Here is a 21054-nt window from a genome sequence, read left to right on the forward strand (position 1 = left end):
GCTGGGTCTAAGGAGGAGCCTGGGCCTCTGAAACGTTGGAGTGGCATGTGGCCCTCAGCAGGCTCCTCCCTAGAAATGGGGAGGGGGCTGCTCTTAGCTGCCCCATGGGAAGGGCAGTGCTGGAGCTCGGGAGGCAGCTCCCTAGGGTGGCAGGCTGACATCAGTGGTACTAACATCAGTGTGTTTTACTTTTGAGGTGAAGCAAGTTAACTGGTACACTTAACACACATGCATCCAGGGGAGAGGCATTTGCACATGTGTGTGCACACTCCACATACTTAAGTACCTCCTTTGCACACTTAAGTGTAGGTACACGCACTCGAGTGCTGGCCCAGACTCATGAAGCACACACATCTCCTGACAGCTTGCATAGGCAAGTGGCGGGCCCCCAGGGGAGCTGTGTGAGCAGCGGTGTGCAGAAACGATTCAATCACCGTGCACATCTGCAGCTCAATCCCCCGGGGCGAGCAGTGCCGGCAGCAGGGGTGGGGGGCTGTACCTACAGTCTGCAGAGCAGAGGCTGCGTTCCGAGACATCGCTAGGGCCAGGGAGCTTGGGATCTGCCTGCTGCTCAGCCTGGTGGGAGAGCCTGGGGTTCCAGGGGACCATCTCAGCCAGCCCCTTTACCCTTCAAACTCCAAAAGGGGCAGATGTCGGGGGCCTTGGGTTCAGCGGTGACCTGCACATGACAGTGTCAGTCCGGGTCTCCTTGGCCTGCCCCCACCTCCTACCCTGCTGCATCCCATGTCCTCCATGTGGAGCTGCTCCTTATCTCCTGGACTGTGCTCTGGAGATCACACCTCTTTGCCCCCTTGCCCAGCTCAGAATGCCTGACCCCCTTCATCCATCAAGGCTGGTTCAACGGTTGCCCTCTTGGTTGGTTTCTTCCAGCAGAGCCACTCACTTCTACTCCTATGTCCCCAGTGCCCCTGTCACACACCCCCATCTTGGTGGTACCAGACCAGCAGGGTATCTTTGCAGCCATCTCCCCCGTCAGCTGGGATGTCTTCCGGTTATGGACTCCCAGAGCCTAGCCTGGGGCTTGGTACCCAGAAGGTGCTCAGCAATCCTCATTTGATGGATGGATGGCCATTGTCCAGCCCAGAGTGGCAAAAGCTGAAAACCCAATGACCCAGCCAGAATCAGAAGATCTTAGACTGAGAGATACTCTGATAACCCAGTCTGGGGTTCCCAAAGAGTGAAACCTGTACCACTGGTGGAACAAGAATGGTTTTAGGTGGTCCATGGGCAAAGCTTTTGCATTTTCATAGTGGAGTATGTGGACTAGAACAATCATCACTGGAGAGTTCCTGGATATTATTATTTAGGATAGGGTTAAATTAGGGAGGGATGGCAGACCTAAATGGAGTAAAGAAACATTTTAAACAGGGTATAAACAGTACAAAAGTGACTGAGGTTAAGACAGCACTGATACAGTTTAATGCCTTCCTCATCTTAAAGGCAAAGGAGCTCAGAGAGGTGCTGCAGCTGACTGTGGTCGCAGAGCGGGTGACTCTTCCACTCCCGATCCTCCTGCCTGGAGTCAGAGGAAGAGGGTGGTGGTGAAGCGCAGACAGTCAGAGTGACTTTGTGCCCTACCCCAGGGAAGTCAGGGAGGAGGGGCAGAGGGACAGAACATGAGAGGGGAGAGGGAGGGAAGAGGCAGCTCCAGGCAGCTGACCAGCACCAGCTGCTGCCCATTCTTGGCCGGGGCAACTGGCACAGGCCCTGGGGCCAGCTTGTGGCCTTGCACAGGGCGAGGCCCCTGGGCAGGGGGTGGGCCCTGAGAGCCAGACTGTCTTGGCTGTGAGGCTGTGGGAGGGCACTTTATCTCCCTGAGCCTGTGTTCTCATCTGTCCAAAAGCAAGGTACAGCCCCTCCCTGCCCCACTGGGCTGAGAATCTGAGTAAGTAAAGTCGCGCAGGGCACAGTGCTCTGAAGAGGGAAATCCTAACTCGGACAACAGCTCTTCCAAATCTGGTTCCCCCTCCTCAACTCGGAGGAGTGCCCCTATGCCAAGACTGCACAGGGCTCCATACCTGGCGGTACAGAGTTCAGACGCTCTGGCATGGCACTTGAGGCTCCCAGAAGGGTGGGCCCACCTCTGTCCATGACCCAATTCCCAGTGCTCATCCTCGTCTACAGTCACCCCCAGTGTCAATGGTGTTAATGGGATGACACAGTGTCCCCTGGGTGTTTCAGAGTCAGGGCTTTCTGAGGGCCAGCCCCACACAGCTGTGTCTGCCCGACAGCCTGTTCTGGGACACAAGAGTTAATCCAGAGGGGAGGATGACCGGCCTGGGAGAACGGGTGTCGACGCTGCCCTGACAAAGGTGCTGGCCCCTGTCCCGGCCCACGCTGTGCTGGGAATCCCAGCTGCGCTCCAGTGTGCCTCATCCCTCTGGGGCATGTGACGTCTCAACAGGCTCAGGCCACGCCCCTGAGGCCAAACTCTCCTGCCACCCTCTGGCGGTACTCCAAATCCATGACCTCACAGTGAACTTTCACTGACAGCTTCTCTCCCCAGAAGGGGAAGGAGGGCCAGCTTCAGCCCTGGATAAGGTTGCTGGGTTTTCTCTCGTCCCCAAGGCTATGCCACCTCTGCTTTTTGTTTGCTCAGAATGCAAAGAGATACTGAACAACTGAACAACCACTGGACCTATATGTGCCTATCATTATTACCACCCGGGAGATGAAGAAAATGAGGCTCGTAGGTGCAAAGACTTGCTCAAGGTCACACTACTGAGAAGTGGCAGTGGCAGGACTTGAACCCCAACCTGGTTACACCACCCATCATGTTCTACTGCATCATGCTCTCCATGGGAATATGTTAGCCTTCCTCACATTTCCTTTTCTGGTCCCAATTACCCTGCATGTGAGAAAGGTGACTGTCATTGCTGGCCGATGGAGGACAGTGCTGAGACAGGGAGTCCCAGTCCTGCCTGACGCTGTCTGGTGCTGGGCCCGGGCCGCAGGCCTTCCCCAGGACAGTGCAGTGGCTCTGGCCTGGCTTTGTCTCAAGGCGATTCCAAAGACTCAGATGCCTTCCCCGCTTTGGAAGTGGAGAAGAGGGAGGGTGGAAACAGTTTCCCGAGGGCACTCAGAGGACACAGGGTGGGATGAAGCTGGAGATGGAGCCACGGTTCCTTGACCACTATCTGGTGTCCTCTAGAAGGCTGTAAATATCCTGCAGATTTCTTAAACAGCTTCAGCTCTAGGGACAGTCCTCCTGGCTTAGATCTAGAATGGACCTGGGGATTTGCTCAGATCTGTCATTTACATAATGAGGAAACTGAGGCCCAGGGCAGCAGTGGGGGTGGAGGCAAGGCAGAGCCTTGAAGTACCTGTTCTGGGTCAGAAGTGGGGCCAGGACCTATATTCAGGCCTCGGGAGCTCTGGCTACCCTGAACTTCTCAGCGTTTTCTGCCCCAACCATGTCTAGGTACCCCCTGCAGGTGCCTGTCTAGGGCAGGCCTGCAGCCACAGACAGCTAGGGTGGGGGCCTGCCTGGAGGAGCTTCAGGAGCCTCGAGGTGGGGGAGGGCAAGGACAGGGAGATCATGGCAGGCCATGCCAAGCTGGCCCAGAGCAGGGGCTCTGCTCCCACTGGGAAACATCTGTGGATTTTTCTGCAGAAGCCCTGTGAAGTCCTCATGGCTCCGTGTGGATTTTTGGCATCCCAGCTGGGCTGACGCTGGCACAAGTCCTGCCTCTTTCTAGAAGGCTCATGTACAGGGGGTAAGTCAGCCTTGTCTGGTGCCCATCACCCTGCCTGTCATCTCATCTGCACTCAGGGACTCTCTGGGCATGAGGTTACTCAGGGACTAGGCCACCTCCGACCCAGGCTGGGAGTGGGGGTCCCATCCCTGGCACCCTCCAGGGACAAGCTGGGTACCCCACAGGCGACCTGAAAACATGCTTTCTGAATGTCTGCTGAGAGACAAAAATTCACCCTAGGTGCTCCAAAAATGTGTGCTGACTTGACACTCTAACTGTGCAAGGCACTCTACAGTTTACAAAGCACTGGTGTCACAACCCCACCTGACCCTCGTCATTACCTCATTTCCCCAGGGCAGTATAGCTTAGCGGTTAAGGCCAGCAGGCTGCCTGGGTTCAAATCCTGGCTCTGTCACTATCTAGCTTCTGTGACATGGGGCAAAACGCTGCCCTCTGTCTGTCTCCGTCTCCCCATCTGTAAAAGGGAGGCAACAACAATGGTACCGACTGCATATGCTGCCGCGTTCGTTAAGAGAGTTAGTGAATAGGAAGCACTGAGCACAGCCCCAAGCATGTGGGCACGGGTTCTACACAGGGGCAGGTGGGCCTTATCTTCTCCATCACAGCAGAAGGAAGCCAGGGCCAGAGAGGAGCCGGTGCTTGCTGGGGGGCGAGCGGGAGTTAAAAGCCACCACCCTAGACACTGCAGACCTTCAACTTTTTTTTTAAACCTATTTTTGAAACTTATTTTTTTAATCTTGCAACAACACCTTAGGCAGAAGCTCAGCTGATGCAACAATGAAAGGGGCCAGGGCTCTGGTGGAGGGGTGGGGGCGAGGCTGCCTGCTCCATGTCCCTCGCATGGGTGCCTCTGGGAACCACCCTGTGGGCTCGGTGCCAGGCCTCAGAGGATGTGGGTGGCTGAGGCAGGAGTCCTGTGCCCACCGGCCACAATGCCGGGTTTAGGAGCGGGAGGGATCTGTCCTTGAGGCAAAAGCCAGTTGTGGAAAGTTCCAGAAGGAAGGAGGGATAGGGTCAGTGCTCTGGGAAGTGTAAGCTGAGCACCACTACTCCAGAGCAGCGCCTGGATGCCCATGTGGAGTCTGTCCAGTTAGGGAAACCGGAGGGGGCACACTGCCTATTCCAGGAAAAAAGGGGGGCAGGGGCCAGCACACCCCAGACCAGTTGGCCTGAGGTCTGTGCCCTGGACACGGATTCGTGAGCTCCCCCCTGAATGAAGGACTCTGGTCAGGTGGGCTGGGGAGAAGCTGCATATCCCACCCTCGTTGGGAGAGTACGAGTCACACTGGCAGTCGAAGGGCCTTAAAGAATCTGGCCTTCTTCAAAGTGACCAGAGCACAATACAATTTTTTCGCTAAACACATTTGAAAATCACACAGAGCTAGTTTTCCCCAGAAATGGCTTTGACAAATGCCGACCTAAGAGGAGTGGCTGTAGGGTGAAGAGGCTGAAAAGCAGGGAGAGAGACTGCAGAGGAAGATGGGCAGGCTGACAGGCTGGGGGACCAGATACTGAAGTGTCTGAGGGAAGAGAAGTCACAGGGCCTCTGCACCAAGATCAGAAACCCACTGCCCGAGAAGACTGGGACCCTGGTTTCTGAATCCAATATCACGGCAAGCTTCATGAAGCCACCACCACCTTGATGTACCCAACCAGGCAGGAGTTGCAGCTGCCCACCCCCAGCAAGGCTGGCCCAGGTCCAGAGGAGAGAGGCCTGGGTCACTTTCTGGAAGGGCAAAGGCCAGAGTTGGAATGTCAACTGAGGTGCCCGAGGCAGAGACTGGGTTGGCTGGGGAGGCTGGCTCTCCTGCCCCACCTAAGCCAAGAACTCTAAAGGGAGGGCACAGGCCTGTGTTCTCTCCCTGGGGCTGTGGGCGTGGGTAGCCATCCAGCAACCACTCAGAAGTCGCCGTGTTCATAATTGTGAACAAGAAGAACAGTAACAGGTATCACAGAGCATCTGCTGTGTGTCGGCAGCGCACTTGGTGTTTTCTGTGAATTATCTTTGTAACGACGCAGAATGATTCGCATCGTCTGCAGATGGGAAAAATAAGACTCAAAATGATTAAGGAACTTGCTCAAGATCAGAAAATGGCAAAGCTGGGACTCGAGCCTGTCTGTCAGACTTCAGAGCCCGGCATCCGTCCCCTAAATCAAGCTACCTCCACTCCATCCAGGGGTTGGGGGCTGGGAAAGCGGCTTTGCACACGGCCCAGCTCCAGTTCAGCCGTCCGCTGGGCACTGCCCCGTGCCAGCTTTGCCCTGGCTGTGCCCGGCCTAGAGTTGGACATGTGGACAGGTTGGACACGCATCCGTTCTCGGGGGGCCCCATCATGCTAGTTACATGTGTGGTGCTGTGGACGCACGGTTGACCTCTCGGGCCTGTTTTCTCAGCCCCTGAAGGATGGGACTGATTGAGATGTCACGTGCGTCTTCCCGCACCCTCTAAACCTCTGAGGACGGCAGGGGACACTCAGGATTTAGTGAGCACTCACTTTGCACCAGGCCCTTTCACTCATGTTTTTCTCACCTAATTCCCACACGGACCCCTGGAAGTAGGCATCATTGCTCAGACTACACATGAGGAAACTGAGGCCCAGAGAGGTTAGGTAACTTGCCTAACGTCACACAGTGGGGCGGTGGGGTTGCTGAGATTGGAACCCAGGTTTGACTCACTTCAAAGGCCCACCCAGCCCTATACAGGGCTAGAACAGGATGCAGGGGAGGAATGCCCGCCAGCTCAGGGCCCACATTGCCCTGTGACCGTAACCCTCAGCCCCTCAACTGTCTGGCCTTGGTGAAGTGGGCGCTGGGTGTGACGACTCCTAAGGTGGTTTCTAGCTTTAATGCTCTGGGAGGAGGGTGAGGAAGAAAGGAATAATTAAGTAACAACAAAAGAGATGGCACCCCTGAGTCCCAGAAGCCTAGAATCCAGGGGAAGGCAGACAAGCTGTACTTAGTGATCTGCTGGCAGTGCCCACCACGGGGGCTAGACCCTAGAAGGCCCAGAGTTGGGCTGGGGGCAGTGCCATAAACTTTCTGGAAGTGGAGGGGCAGAGCCAGGCGCCTAGCAGGGGCGGTGTGGCTGGGCAGAGGGCCAAGACATGGGGGTGGGCTGGGCTGGGGCAAGGAAGGCCTGTTTATTTTGGAAATAAAACCACACATGCCCAGGGCCCTTCTGACCAGGCCTGGCCAGCCCCCTGGCAGGGCGGCATTGGGGTCTTTCTTAAGGGAGAAGGTACTGAGATGAAGCAGGACGCTCACTATTCATCTGCTTTTTAATTAACTCGCCCTGCTGCCTTAAGTGATTCCCTGCTTACGCTCATTCTTTTGAAAATTCCAAAGTGCTATTTCTGACCTGTGATTTACTATTGCCGTACGTCTCTATAAGCAGTGTTTTAGCTTAAGTGGCAGTTGCATATTAATTACAAAGTTAATTATGTGCTGTGTAATCATGCTGTAATTCATTAGTTTACTCTACACTCTGAGAGCCTCATGCTAATAGCAAGATCTGACAGAGGGGTTCAGGAATTACCAGGAAAGATCTGTCAAAAGCCCAGAATGGGGCCGAAAGGGACTCAAGGCCCAGCAAGACGGTTGTTTGGGACTCATCTGCTTGACTTGAGGTCGGGTCATCGTGCCCCTTGTGGCTGTTTCCCTGAATAGAGCGCCAGACCCTGCTGCCCAGGGCTCTCAGGGCGGACGGCCTGGAGCGCCTACTGCCTGCAAATCCTTGTCTGCTGAGGATGGTGGAAAACCCAGCTGGGTCTTGTTTTTTCCCCCACGGAAGTGCAGGGACAGGAACAGAATTTGTTTAAAATTACTTACGGAACAGAGAGTCCCTTCTAGGTGAAAAATTAACTGCTCAGATCACCAAAACAAAGTGGCTCTGGGAACATTGACCATGGGACAGACCTGGGCGGGGCCTCCAGAGGCATCAGGCCTGAGACAGTTGTTCAGAGGGGGAGACCCGGGCCCGAGACGGGGAGAAGCGTGTCTGGGTCTAGGACCAAGGTCTGTTTACATCCTTCTCCTTCCCTAACTGTCTCCCCTGCAAAACATCAGGGATCTTGAAATGAACCCTGGCCACATTTCTCTCTCCTTTTTTTCCTATTTTGTTTTGTCTCCTAATGAACTGACCCACGGGGTCCCTGGGCCCTTGGCTGTGAATCCCAACTCCACTTCTTAGCCGATCTCAAAACCTCTGCTGAGGCCCAGGCACCTTGTCTGTGGAACAGGGTGAAAGCTCCCTACCTCCTTGCACAGGGATCAGAAGATGGATGGAAACGACACGTGAGTCCTCCAGACCCTGCCTCCACCAGACTGCTCTGCTGTAGCGGTGTTCCAGAGGATCCTTTTCTAGAACCATCCCTTTCCTAACCAGTGGAGAATTCCCCATGATCCTCCAAAGGCATTTAAAAGTCTGTGTGAGTAAAGACAGGCCTCCTGCAAAAGCTTCCATCTCTCTGAAAATCTGTGGGTCATATTTCAAGCCTTTGTTGCGTGAGGAGATACAAGGCTGTGACCTGCCCTGGACATAGCGATCTGGTGGCTGAGACCCTCTGCTTTCCAAATATAACCTGCTTATTTTCTTTTTGCTGACAGCTGAACAACAACAACAGAAAAAAGTGGAAGTCCTTCCCCTTCTGGCTTCAGTCAACAAGAGGAGAGAAGGACTCGGAGCCCCAGCTGGCATGGGAGGAAGATAAATAAGAAAAAACAAAACATGTCCTCATGCTACAGTGGAATGTTTAAAAAAGAGGTGAAAAGCACAAGGTCAGGGGCAGATTTCATCTTCTATAATTATAGCAGGCTCAGGGAGGAGGCAGGAGGCTGCCGACTCGACATTTTTGGGGAAATCAGTTTTGGAGGGAACTCTTTTTTTTTTTTGGTGGGGGAAGGAGGGGGGTGTCTTAACAGCCAAAGGCACTGTGGTTTCCTTTCCAGGGAACACACTGGTTTCCTTGGCAACAGAGAAGTCCAGCCTCCAGAGTTCTGCCGGGAGACCAAGGCTTGGCCTGGGATGCTCCCGACAATGATCTGCAGCCAAGGTCTCACTGTCCCGCCTGCCCAGGCAGTGAGCTGGGTGGGAGAGGTGCAAAAATGTCAGCTCTGCAAAATCGTGCGCCCCGGTCCCTGTCTCTCTCCTCGGCACTGGTGCAAGCAGCTACTCATCCTCAGATCACCGCTTTCCAGGGCTTTATGGCTGAGCAGGTAAAAAATGCTGCTTTTGACAGCACCCGAGGACCTCAAGGGAGCAGTAAAGGATCTGGGGTGGGTGGCTGACCGACGGTCCAGCACGCTTCAGCCTTGTGTGGCTGGCACAGGGGAACTGCGTTAGAAGAGAGAGGATCTGAATTTCCTGTCACCTCCCTGCCTCCAGGCTCACTCACGTGGCTCCAGAGGCGCCTCGTGGATTTTAGAGCCCGGCTGCCCGGAGAGAAACGTTTCAATGTCTGGCCTGGGAAGATGCCACCCGTGCATCAGGTGTGGGAGGGGTGGGGGTGAGTGGGAGGAGGAGAGGAGAGGAGACAGAGAGGAGCCAGTGATCGAATCTGCAGAGCGCTTACCCCACGGCGCCCTGTGCCACACGCACTGTCTCACTGAACTCTTTCCCCAGTTGCTGGGGGAAGCGGACACAATTATGCCCGGCTGGAGGGAATGGAGGGGTCAAGTGACCTGCCCAAGGCCACCCAGTAAGTGAGTGGCAGAGCTGTGAGTCACACCTGTCAGTCTCCAAGCCTGTTTTCAGGAGAGGGGTGGATAGAGTGACAGGGGCAGGGGGAGGAGAGTCGCTCAGGCTAGCGGTTTACTCCCTTGGTGGCAAAAGGGAGATAGAAGTTCCTGGAATTCTCCCCTCCCCTCAGCTCCGCTCCCCTCCCCAGAGCCTCCCTCCATCCCCCCTGCATCTAAACATTCTCCAGGAAGCCTGGCCCCAGAGCAGAGCTACTGGGAGGCTCCGACTCAGAGGCTCCAGTCTCTACGCTCTACCTCGAGCCAGACGTAGCACTGGTTGACGCTTCCTGAGGGCCTCACAGTGCATCCTTTGTAAGCTTTATCTCTTTTAAGGCCAGACAGTCCTATGAAGTAGGTAGTAACAGTCCACTTTATGGATGAGGACTGAGGGCTCAGAAGCAAGCCCGCATTCGTACAGCGAGCAAGAGGCAGAGAGAGAATTCAAGCCCCCGTCTGATGACGAAATCTAGGTATATTCTTAACTGATGATGGTGAAGATGACGATAGCCAGGCCTTCCTGAGCTCTCACTATGCACCTGACTTGTTTTAAGCACTGTACACACATTTACTTCTTTTATTCTCTCAACCACCCTATGAAGTTCATGCGACAATTAGCTCCATTTCACGGATATGGAAACCAAGGCACAGAGCTCTGTAAGCAACATGGCCAGGGGCACACAGCTGGTTAGTTGTAGGGACAAGGTTTGGAGCCAGCCAAGCAGACTCCTGAGTTCACACTAATGCATAAGGTATGCTACTTCTCCAACCACTGGGACATCCTGCCTCCCAGCCTTGACTCCTTGATTCTGGAGAGTTCTGGGATCCTGCAAGTAGAGGCCTGGGTTTTTCCCTTCCTCAAGCTCGGCTCCCCAGACAGCACCTTCTCCCACCCTGGGGAATGGCAGGCAGGACCTGGACCACGTTTCTGTGCATGGACGTGGGTGTGCACACATGTGCACCTTGGACTGGCAGCATCCAGGGCGTGCACGCAGCTGATTTATAATCCACCGAGAAAACAGAATTGCAAAGCTCACCCACAAATCTTCCCTACTGAGGTACTTGTGACAGGCAGACATGCCATGAATTCCCAAGAACAGTCAGGCCTCCCAGCAGCCTCTGCTCCTGAAAAGGGCCCCAGGTGACCTAGCCACCTGTGGGTTAGCTCTGCAGAGGTCCCTCTGGTGGCCAGCAGTCCAGCCAGCTCAGCCAGCTCAGCCCTGGGAGTGGTCACCGACCTAGGGTGACCTGCTCCTGCTTATCAGAAACCCAGTGACCTGGCCCCAGGGAAGCCCCACCAGGCACAGGCCAGCCATCTCCCACCCTCCAGTGGGTCCCAACACCCCATCAGCCCTCTCACTCTGGTCATCACTGCTCAGAAAATGGGGAGCAGGGCCTGTTAGCACCTATAGAACTGAGAGGGAGAACACTAGAAAACGTCTCTTGAACTCGTCCCATGTACCTCGTACTATACCAAGTGTTTAAGGTTTGTCTCATTTCAGTACACGTCACATGCAGAGGCAAGGCTCAGAGAAGTTATGTGACTTGATCTGGCATCCCAGCACAAGCAGTCTGATTCCAGTCTGTTCTGGGAACCACTCCACTGTGTTCCCTCAAATCCTCAAACCCCACTGAGGTCTTTGGACCCTGTTCCTGGCGCACAGATGCTCATGGTATTTACCCCAGAGGGGACCCAGCTTTGGGTTTGGTTGGGGTCATCCCAGTGGTGTTAAACCCCATCACAGTTCCCACAGCTGTGAACCACGAGGAGATGTTACCAGCTTCTGCATACCCAGAACCAGAGCTGACACACTCTTGAGCCTAGCTCACGCTGTCCCCTCCAAACCCAGCCCCGGGGTGCACTGTGACGGTGGAGCATAAAAGGCATATATGCTTTCTTTCCAAACCTTGCTCCGTAGAGCCTTCCCCAACAGCCAGCATGGTGACTGCAGCACACGCCACCCGATGGGGGAACCAGCACTTGGGTCCTCTTGGAGGTCTGTGATCGCCCAGCCAATTCTCCTGCTGCCCCACCCCCACAGGTGGGAGGATGGGCCAGGGCAGGGCAAAGAGGTTGCCAAACTGGTTGTGGGAGGGGGTGGGTTACAGGAATCCCCATCCCAGCCCACAGAGCACTCCACACCAGGCTGCCCTACCCATGAGGTGTCTCTAGGGACTGGCACCAGGGTGAGAGTCCCGGCTCCTCCTCCTCCAGCTCAGACTCCCTCAGCCCCAAACCTATAATCCCCAGCAGGGAAAATGACAGCCTGGCCCAGCAGCCGCCCTCCGCCGACGGGCGGGGAGCTGGGTGGTGGCAGTGGTGGTGGCTGGGAGGCGGGCCTGGGACACAGAGCCGCCGAGTCAGGGGAGGTCAATGGTGGGGACAAATGCCATGGGGACTGTGGGCTTTAGGGTGGGTGGACGATGGATGAGAAGGAAGAAGGGGAAAGGAGTGCACAAGACTTGAGGGTTGGCCTGAGGCTGGCCCTCTGTGGGATGAGGCCCAGGGACAGTCAGCAAGGGGTCATGATCCTGGAACCAGAAGCGCAGGGAGGGGGCCTCTGCAGAAAGGTGAAGGATGCTGAGGCTCACCAGGCCCCTGGAAGCAACAGGGCGAGCACTGCCCACAGGCTGGGGCTTGGGAAGCGGCGAAGACACTGATTCCTGGGCTCTGCCCCAGCCTCCCTTGGAGGGTCAGAGAATGTGCATTTGAGAACGTGCGCCTGGGATCTGGTTGCAGCGGGGTGGCAGGCGGCTGCTTGGAAACCTCTAGATTTCCCCTGTCACAGAGAGGTGCTGGGGTTCTTCCTTCCTGTGCTGCCTTCCCCACAGCGCCAACCTCCATTTGGAAGGAGGCAAGGCCACCGCAGTGCCACGGACACCCGGGCCACGTCTGCCCAGCTCACCACCTGTCTCCTCACAGGCACATGACCGCTTTGTGGGCTGGGCTTCTGGACTGTCCCTGCTTACTGAGGCCCGGTCAGCAAGGCTAGGGCCAGCCCCTAAGTGCCCTTCCCAGGCCCCTCCCAACTGAGAATAGCTGTCAAGGAGCCAAAACCTTGGCGCTCTCTGCCTCTCCTCCAAACCTGCTCTGGCAGGGAACTGTCACCAACCCCTAGAGCTGCTAAGCTTTGGTCCAGGGACACGCGGACACTTGGCCCATCTCAGCCAGGAACGCAAGGCCCAGCGTCCTGGGAAAGGGACAACCCACCCTGAGCCGCGCTGCCCTGACTCCACGGCCTTGGGCAAGGCACATGCCTCACTCCGCCTGGGTTTCCTCATCTAACCTAGGAAGTGGGAGGAGGCCGGACTTGGCAGTGTGCAGGCTGTGAGGGTGGGCATTCAGGGTGGACGGAATGGCTTGAACAGTGGCTGGCGTGAGAGACCACGTGGGCTGGGCCAGGAGATCGGGGCTGAGGTCAGATCTGGGGTTAGGGTAGGGGCAAGGATGGAATTGGAGCTGGGGTCCCCATTGGATTTCTCTGACCCTCACTGAGAGGGAAGTCTCCTGAGGGCACTCAATACTTCCCAGCAGGGGCCCTTGGCAGCTGCCCCAGTGTCTCTGGGTCACATGAAAGGACCAGCTGGGGCTGCCTGCTCAGATGGGGGTGGCGATGTTTGTTTGGGGCCACTCCAGAGGGGCAGCTTGTGCTCCCACACCGCCAGGGAGCCGGAAGAGAAAGGAGGTACAGCCAGCCTCCCTTGGACCAGGCTGAGCAAAGGGATAGGGCCTACCTAGGGGTGTTACTCTTAGACTCAAGCCCTGGAGTGACAGGCCATGTAGCAGGGGGTACCCATGCCCTGGGGAGACAAGGTCTCATTTGGGTATCAGGATGCCTGGGTCAGGGCCATGGGGACAACCCAGCTCAGGTCTGGAGCTAAGGACACTTGCCAGGGGTGCCCACAGGCACAGGCTGTGCTGGGCCAGGACTCCCTGCTGACATCCCCACAGCCACTGTCACACTTACTGTCCTGTTGAATAGTTGAGACCAACCCTTTTGTAAGAGGGTTCTGCTTGAGGACAGGGTCACCAGGATGACCACCCAGGAGTGCTGGGGTGTGCATGGCCTGGCACCTTCAGCCATTTCTTCCATCCACGCCACTGGAGAGGCCAGCAGAGCCCTAGGGCTGGTCTCTCTGCTGGGAACAGGCTTCTGCCCCCTCCTATCTTTCCCCTGACTCTTGACTTCCAGCATGGTACGAGGCTCCCCTCGAGGGAAGGAAGAGATGGACAGGTGGTAGGACTGGAGAACGAGGGGCCAGTCAATGGAGGATGGGGCCTGTCTGCTTCTCTCTGCCCAGGGATGGTGATCTGAAGCCGGGGGCCTGACGTGAGGGCAGGTAGCACAAGTGGCCGTTGTTCCTGGGGCCTGCCCGCCCAGTGCATCTGCTCACCCGCTGCCCGGTCCCACTTGCCACGGCCTCACCAGCCCCTTCCCTGCCCCCTCACGGGCCTGAGATGGCTGTCACCATGGCAACCCTGCTCATTCAGTCTGGGATAATGAAGCCAATGTGTTTTTCATTTCCATGAGCTGGAGTGCGGACCAGAGCGGGGGAGGGGGCTTTCCCCTCCCGGCCCCTCCTCGAGGCAGGCTGGAGAGGGAGCCTGTGGGGCCTGAGCAGCCGAGGCACAGGCACCGGCAGGAGGGGGATGAGACCTGAAGGCACCAAGCTCTCGACCCACCACAGTAGCCTTGTGGCTGGACAGTACCAGCTAGAACGCAGGCCTCCCTGTCAACACCCAGAGCAGGAGAGGTGGCTTGGAGGCAGACAAAGCAGGGCTCCATTCCTAGCTGTGTGACCTTGGGCTAGTGACTTCACTTCTCTGGTCTCACTTCAGTAGAATCAAGTTCAAGCATTTATTGGGTCCGTCCTGAGAGTCTCACCTTCTGCTGTTCCCGGAGAGCCAGAAAGGACCCCAACAGAGCATCTGTCCCCCAGGAGCCCGCAGGTTAACGAGAAAAGGGGTCTGTACTGGGCATATGTCTCAGCTGTGAAAATGAGACCAGTATCTCTTACCTGTTGCTGCCTAGCTTTGAGTTATTCTTGAGGGGGCGGGAGGGTAGGGTGGGAACATGAAGTCATGCATGTGAAAATGGCTGGTGTACACAGCAGGTAAGTGCTAACCTCCCTTCTTTTCTCCATCCTGGGCCCCTGGCCTGCAGCACAGAGATAGCAGAATTTAAGAAATTCTCACACGTGAGTCACCGCTGCCCCAATGCCTCTCCTTCCCCACTGTGATGGGACAGAGGCCTGCCCGTTCAGCTGGAGGTGAAACTGAGGCCTGAACAGCATGGGCTGGGGAGAGCAGGGTGGTGGAGTGGTGGCCCGGGGCCAGCCCACACTGTCGGTGGCAGGGCTCAGCTGTGGCCCAGACAGGGGAGAGCAGGGCGGTCTGGGAAGCCCACCGCCCACTGTCGCCACCACCGCACCCCTCCCCCAGCCCCTCTCCAAGGGCAGGAAGCCAAAAGCACTCACGCAGAAAAGCCTGGCCTCTCCCCCCACCCCAATAATTCAATCACCTTGGAGGCCAGTGGCCCTCTCTTCTAGCTGGGCTGACAGATTAGAGGGGGAAGGAAAGGAAGCACGCGAAAGGAGGGGGCGGGGAGACATGGAAAAATCAGAACAGGGCTTGAAAAATGAAGAAATAAACCTGCCAGGAGGGAGACGGCCTCTATCCGTCCTCCATAAAGCTGTCTTGGGGCCACCAAGGACGTTGGCAGGCGGAGGGGGCTGGAGATGTCTCCTCCTGGGACCCCGGCCACCCCTGCCCAGCTGGGCTCCAGCCTCCCCCTGGAGAAGGGTCCAGGAGGAGGGGGGCTGGGTGGACTTGCGGGTTAAAAGGGGCAGGAGTGGGGGAGGTGCAGCTTCGGGGAGAGCAGGGCCGGGAACAGCGCCTCATACCATAGAGGCCGACCCACACCTGCACGCATTAGGCACTCAGTGTCGGGCTGACCCATGGAAGGAAGCCATTGCTGCGCCTACAGGCACACAGGGCTCGCAGCAGGCCAACTGAGGCATGAGGGCTGGATGGAGACCGTCCGCCCTTCTGCCTGTTTAACAGATGGGGAGACAGACCCAGAGTCACGTGCAAATCAGAGCCACTTGGGTTCTCCAGCCTGGGGTCCCGGCAAGGCCACCTTCACCATGAACTGCAGGTTGGCTCCGAGTCCCACCACATCACCCCCAGCCAAGCCAGGGCCATGCAGACCTGTGAAGGGGGCTACAGCCTTGGCCCTCCTCTGGGCCCCTCCACGGGGCCATTAAGAATCACGTTTTCAACAAACACTGAGTGACCCTGAAAACTGCTCATGACATTTTAGGTCCAAAAGAGAAGGAAAGAGAATTATAAAGTGACCAGAGAGAAATACATCAGGATGTTGACCAGGATGATCTCTGGTTGGTAGGATGATGGGCAGGTTTTATTTTTCTCCTTTGAACTTTTCTGTGACTTCCAGACTTTTATGCAACAAGCACGCATTCATTTTACAATAAGGAGAAAACAAAACTTTATAGAGATTAAAATAAATAAGCCACCTTCCACTAAATGCTGCTTGCACCACATTCTCCATTTATAGGACGTCAAAGAAACTCTTGCTGGATTTAGGTAGCAGCTTTGCATAGGCACGTGTGCCCACCTATGAGAGCCTCCCATGTGAAGTCACTCCAGGCAGGAAGGAGGGGACAAGGGACGCTCTCATTTTGCTGTGTGACTTTGGGGGAGTCCTATACCTATCTGTGCATTGGCGTTCTCCTCTTGCCCCACTCACCTCAAAAGATGGTGCTGTGGACTACTGGGCCTGGGCATGCTTGAACTAAACTCAAAGGCTTCATAAATTAGAGGCAAAAGGCTTCTCCAATCAGAGGGGCACTGTCTGGGGCAGAGGGGGCAGCTGAGGTGCCTCCAAAGACTGGGCAGGCTGGCGCAGGGTGGAGGAGCTGGCTGAGCAGAGCCAGGAGGCGAGGGGCCAGCTTTCATCCCCTGTTTACAGTGGAAACACAGACTTGAAAAGGTTTCACTTTTCCACTGTTTTTGTGGCGATGCTGTGGGGAGCAGGGCTTCCTGAGAGTGAGGCCAGCTTTCCAAGGCCACACCGAGTCCAGCCCCGCGCTGGCCTCCGACAGGAAACATCATGTTTTCAATTTACGGGTCCCTGCCAGGCGCTGTGCGAGCAGGCCTGCGCTCCACCAGTCAGCCGTGCGGGGAGAGCGATTCTGCCCCAGTGCCGTTAGGAGCCCTTGGCAGGCCCAGCTGAGCCCCAGGACCGCAGGGGGACTTCCGGGAATCCCCGAGAGCCGTTGCTCTGGGACAGCTCTGGCCACGGACACTTGGCAGTTTTTGTGGTTTTAGCAGCTGATGCACCTGGTGATTCCACCCCGCAAACTCCAACCCCTGGCCTCTGGCTCCCACATCAGCTAGTCCACTCCCTTGCTGACAGATGGGGAAACTGAGGCCCACAGAGAGAAGAGGCTTCCCAATGCCACCAGATTGTTCGTGAAGAAAGAATGACCTCAACCCGGACTGGCAGGTCCCCAACTGAGTCCCATGGTGAAATGGGACTGTCCTGCACCCGCCGTGTCCCCCCACAACGGTGATGACAGTTGACCTCCACTGCATACCTATGAGCCAGGCACTGAGACCACATTTAAGCCACAGAGCACTCCCATGAGCTGTCTGACCTTCCAATCTTACAGATGAGGAAACACACCCAGAGAGGTTTAGAAACCTCTCTTCGGTCACGTGGCTGGTGACACGGAACTAGGGGTCTGAGTGCACGGCAAAGCTGGCCTCCCCACCCCTTCTCACTGCTGCTCTCGGCTCTCTTCCTTGGTGTTTGGAGCTGCCCTTGCCCAGGCTGGCATAAGCTTCCCTTCCACGCAGGTCCAGCCAGTCCCTCTCATCTCCAGGTGCTTCTGGAACTTCCAGGAAACTGAGCAATGCCAGCAGCAGTGGTGTTCGGTCATTCAGCCAGTGTGCACTGAATGCCGTGGGTAACACTGACGGGCTGTGACCGGGCATACAGGAGGGCCTCAGGGCTGACACCCCACCTATTTGCTGCTCAAATGGGGAAGGGGACTGTGGGGAAGGCCTGGGGGCTCTAATGACCTCGGCTTCTGTCTCTCGCTGCTAGCGTCAGGTTGTGGGGGCACGGTCCTGGTCCCTTGCTCACTGAGGTCTCCCAAACACTCAGAAGGGTGCTAGGACACAGCAGCAGGACTGACTGAAGGGTGGTGGTCTGCAGGCTCTGCTCACACAGTGGGTTTGGAGCGGCCTGGTAACTCTGCCTGTGAGCCACAGATTTATGACATTTCTAGGGGAAGAGGAGACACATCCCTGCCCAAGGGCCCCATCCCATCACCCTGTTGTGATTCTCACCCAGCCCCATCTGCACAGTGCCCTCTCTGTGCCCCGTCTCTCACCTTCTGGGACTTGCACTAGACAAAGGACACATTTTCAGGGATCCTAATCCCTTGTTTGTTTTTTCACAAACTGTCTCCTCCCTGCTTCTTTCCGTCCAGGGCATCCCTATTCCCAGATGAGAGCCACTTTCCAGGTGGTTGATGGCCAGGCTTGCACCGGCTCCCAGGAGTCCTGCAAGCCGGGCCAGGGAGGCCCACTGCAGACACGGCCACAGAGCCTTCTGGACATGGAGAACACGAGGGCTACTGGGGGCGGGTACTCGGGCTGCAGCTCCAGGCTGTGCTCCTGCTGGCTGGCCTGTGGGGAGCCAGCTGTGCCCTCTGGAGCAGGGAGGAACCTGCACCCAGCCTGCAGAGGGGCAGAGAAGGGTGTGTGTGTGTGTGTGTGTGTGTACACAGGGAGTGGGAGGGACACACGCATACAGGCTTACACACATGGACGCACATCTAGAGAGGGAAATGAGAGGTTGAGAGAAAAAAATAGCAAGGAATGCAGTAAGAAAGAGGAAACAAGTTAGGGAGGCTCTAAGGGACAAACCAGTGCTGAGATAGAGTCAGAAAAAGGCCCAGAGACAGAGCGCATCTGTGGAAGGGGCGCCCCCTGGAGTTGTGCAGCACAGCTACCCTGGGCAGGACAAACACAAGCAAGGAGACAGACCAAATGGGTGCATGAGAGATCCAGAGAGTGAGAGGGTGAGCGTGAGAGGGAGGGCCACAAAGACAGGCTGATGAAGCAACCAGGGGGTACAAAGGTGGCAGTGGGACAGACAGACAGACAGAATACTGCAGATGCAGCAGCTCCAAGCCCTGGCAGACTCTTCTGGTAAGACTTGCTGCTACCAGCAGTCTCCTTCCCTGTCCAGATGCTGTAAGGCTGGTGTCCAGGAACTGAGAGAGACGGGCAGCTGAACCCCAAGAAGTCCTGCTGTGTCCCGAGGTCCCCCCTGGCTCTGCGCCTCCAAGGCCTAGTGAGGTGCCCCAGGTGATGAAGAGGAAGAGCCTCTGGGAGGTCAGGTGACCTGACCTTACACAGCTCAGGACCTGAAGATTTAAAGATACCCGTCTGTCAGAGATGAAACTGACATGCCTCCAGGAAGCCCCTTTGATCTTCCTGGTTAGATGGGGGTGCTTTGCCCCCACGATGCCCAGAGTGGGAGCTCTGTGCCTTGGGTCTGGCTGAGGACTCAGGCTTGAAAGTCAAATGGAGCTGGGTTCAAATTCTGGCCCCAGCTCCCAGTGGCTGCATACAGTGGGTGTGCTATTAAACTTCTGTTTCACAGTTCACTTATTTGCAAAACAGGCTCTATGAAGATTAAATTAGATACTGCATATAAAGTCCATGGGGTGAGTGCTAATTAACACAACTGCCGTTAAGACCCCTCCCTACCCACATACACATACACACAAGGCATCATGATTAACAGCAAGGACCGGGTCTTAAATCCTGACTGAGTGACCCTGGGCAAGTCACTTTGCTCTGTTTGCTGATTGGGGTCTATTCTTAAATTCTTCCTTTATTACTCTCCAGGAGATCCCTCTCCAGCCTCTAAAAAAGGAGCAGGTTGTCTTTGGGGCCTGAGGGATTTGTTGACTGCCCTCTGACCCTTTTTGTCCTTTTCTGCACTCACAACCACCAAGCTCCTGCCACCTCCCAGAAACTCCACAGCCCAGGTACTCTTTGGTGAAGCCAAGCTGGCCCGGCGCATCAGCCCTCAGCGGAGGGGTCCTGGTGTCTCCAGTCAGCTCATTCTTGGTGTAGAGGTGGCAGATTTGGAAAAATCATATTGCACTGAAATTAAATGCCTTTAATTCCTGTTGAATCTCCCATCTGACTTGCTGGCTTCCTCCCCAGGCTGGCCCCATGGTCATTACCATTTAAACACCTGAATTATCAAACTGCTGGGCACCAAAGGCTGGCAGATAATTTATTTCCATTACAAAAGACTGATTTGGGGGAAGGGCCTATTCTCTCACCGCTGGGCGTTCATCTTTCCACGGAGCTGGGAAGGGTCTGGAAGGACATGAGCAGAGATGGATAATGGGAGACTTCAAATGATTTTTCAGAGAGTTTGCGTCCTGTGATGGGCAAGCATTTTCCTCCTGTCCCAGACGCTCCCGGACAGCTGGGCCTGTCTGGGGCGTGCACTGAACGCTGTGTACAAGTGTGTCCCAGGGACGCTCCCACTGCTCTGCAGCTGGGCCCTGAATGTCTTCACTTACCGTGTCCCCGCTTAGTCAGTTCCCACACTGAGCGACCCTGGGTTCTGAGGAATTATTCTGGGCCACTCTTGGCTCTGCTCCCTGTCCCCAGGCCTTGTCCCCATCTCTTTGGCCCTGTTGCTTCCTGATCTGGGTTCTCAGTCATTCAGCAGATACCTGAGTGTGTGTCATGTAGCCTCCATTCCATTGGCATTTATTGAGCATTTACTATGTGCTGTTCATTCCCACAACACTCGAAGGCTAGTTACTCTGTGCTGTTCATCCACTTAATATGTACGTGGCCTACAGTGCTGTTCATCCACTTAATATGTATGTGGCCTACAGTGCACCAGGCCTGAGGGCATGGCTGCCTCAGTGGCAGAGCCACAGCCTCACTCCATCCTCCTTGTGGCAGGAGACAGCCTGGGTGTGTGCCCACTGGTGCTCTGGTACAAATGCCACCACCCAACCAGCCCCCTACTCTCCAACTGTGTACACACAAGCACGTTCACACACAGGCATCTATCTAGGGTCTGGGTTTGGACCACACCTGACCTAAGACTGTGGCTTCTCCTGTCTCATCCCAGCCCTACTTGAAATCCTTGAAATCCTTTGAGTGTCAATTGGCTCCAATCAGCCTCCTCTAGGAAGCCTTCCGTAACCCTCACTGCAAAAACTCTCCTTCCTTGATTTTAACATCTCCCTGGCCCCAGGGACACTGGGCATCACTCATTCTCTCCTCTGCACGTGAGTCTTCGCCTAGACTGTGTGCCATCTGAGGGCTGGCATGGGGCCTTCTGCTTCCTTGTCTCCCCAGCAGCTAAGCACAGACCCACACAAACAGTAGCTGCTTACTAAATACTACCGCCTTACTGACTGCAGATGGAGAGTGTGGGGGGGACCAGCTTGTGCAAAGGCCTGGTGATGGGCCTGGTCCCAGGCACCAGTGTGAACTGAGGACCTG

The 21054-nt window shown here is 56.0% G+C and overlaps 1 protein-coding gene and 1 long non-coding RNA gene across 6 annotated transcripts in view; one reads left to right on the plus strand and one right to left on the minus strand.

Annotated features, from left to right (window-relative positions):
• Window positions 1-21054, minus strand: part of ZMIZ1 (zinc finger MIZ-type containing 1) — a 229032-nt gene that overhangs the window by 111055 nt on the left and 96923 nt on the right. The gene's annotated exons all lie outside the window — the stretch shown is intronic.
• On the plus strand, window positions 7610-8976 carry LOC116155759 (uncharacterized). Its single transcript, XR_004139598.2, has 4 exons — window positions 7610-7751; window positions 8004-8164; window positions 8343-8513; window positions 8685-8976. It is a non-coding gene; the product is annotated as an uncharacterized LOC116155759 (long non-coding RNA).

The sequence above is a fragment of the Camelus dromedarius genome, chromosome 8, assembly GCF_036321535.1.
Source record: "Camelus dromedarius isolate mCamDro1 chromosome 8, mCamDro1.pat, whole genome shotgun sequence".
NCBI lineage: Eukaryota > Metazoa > Chordata > Mammalia > Artiodactyla > Camelidae > Camelus > Camelus dromedarius.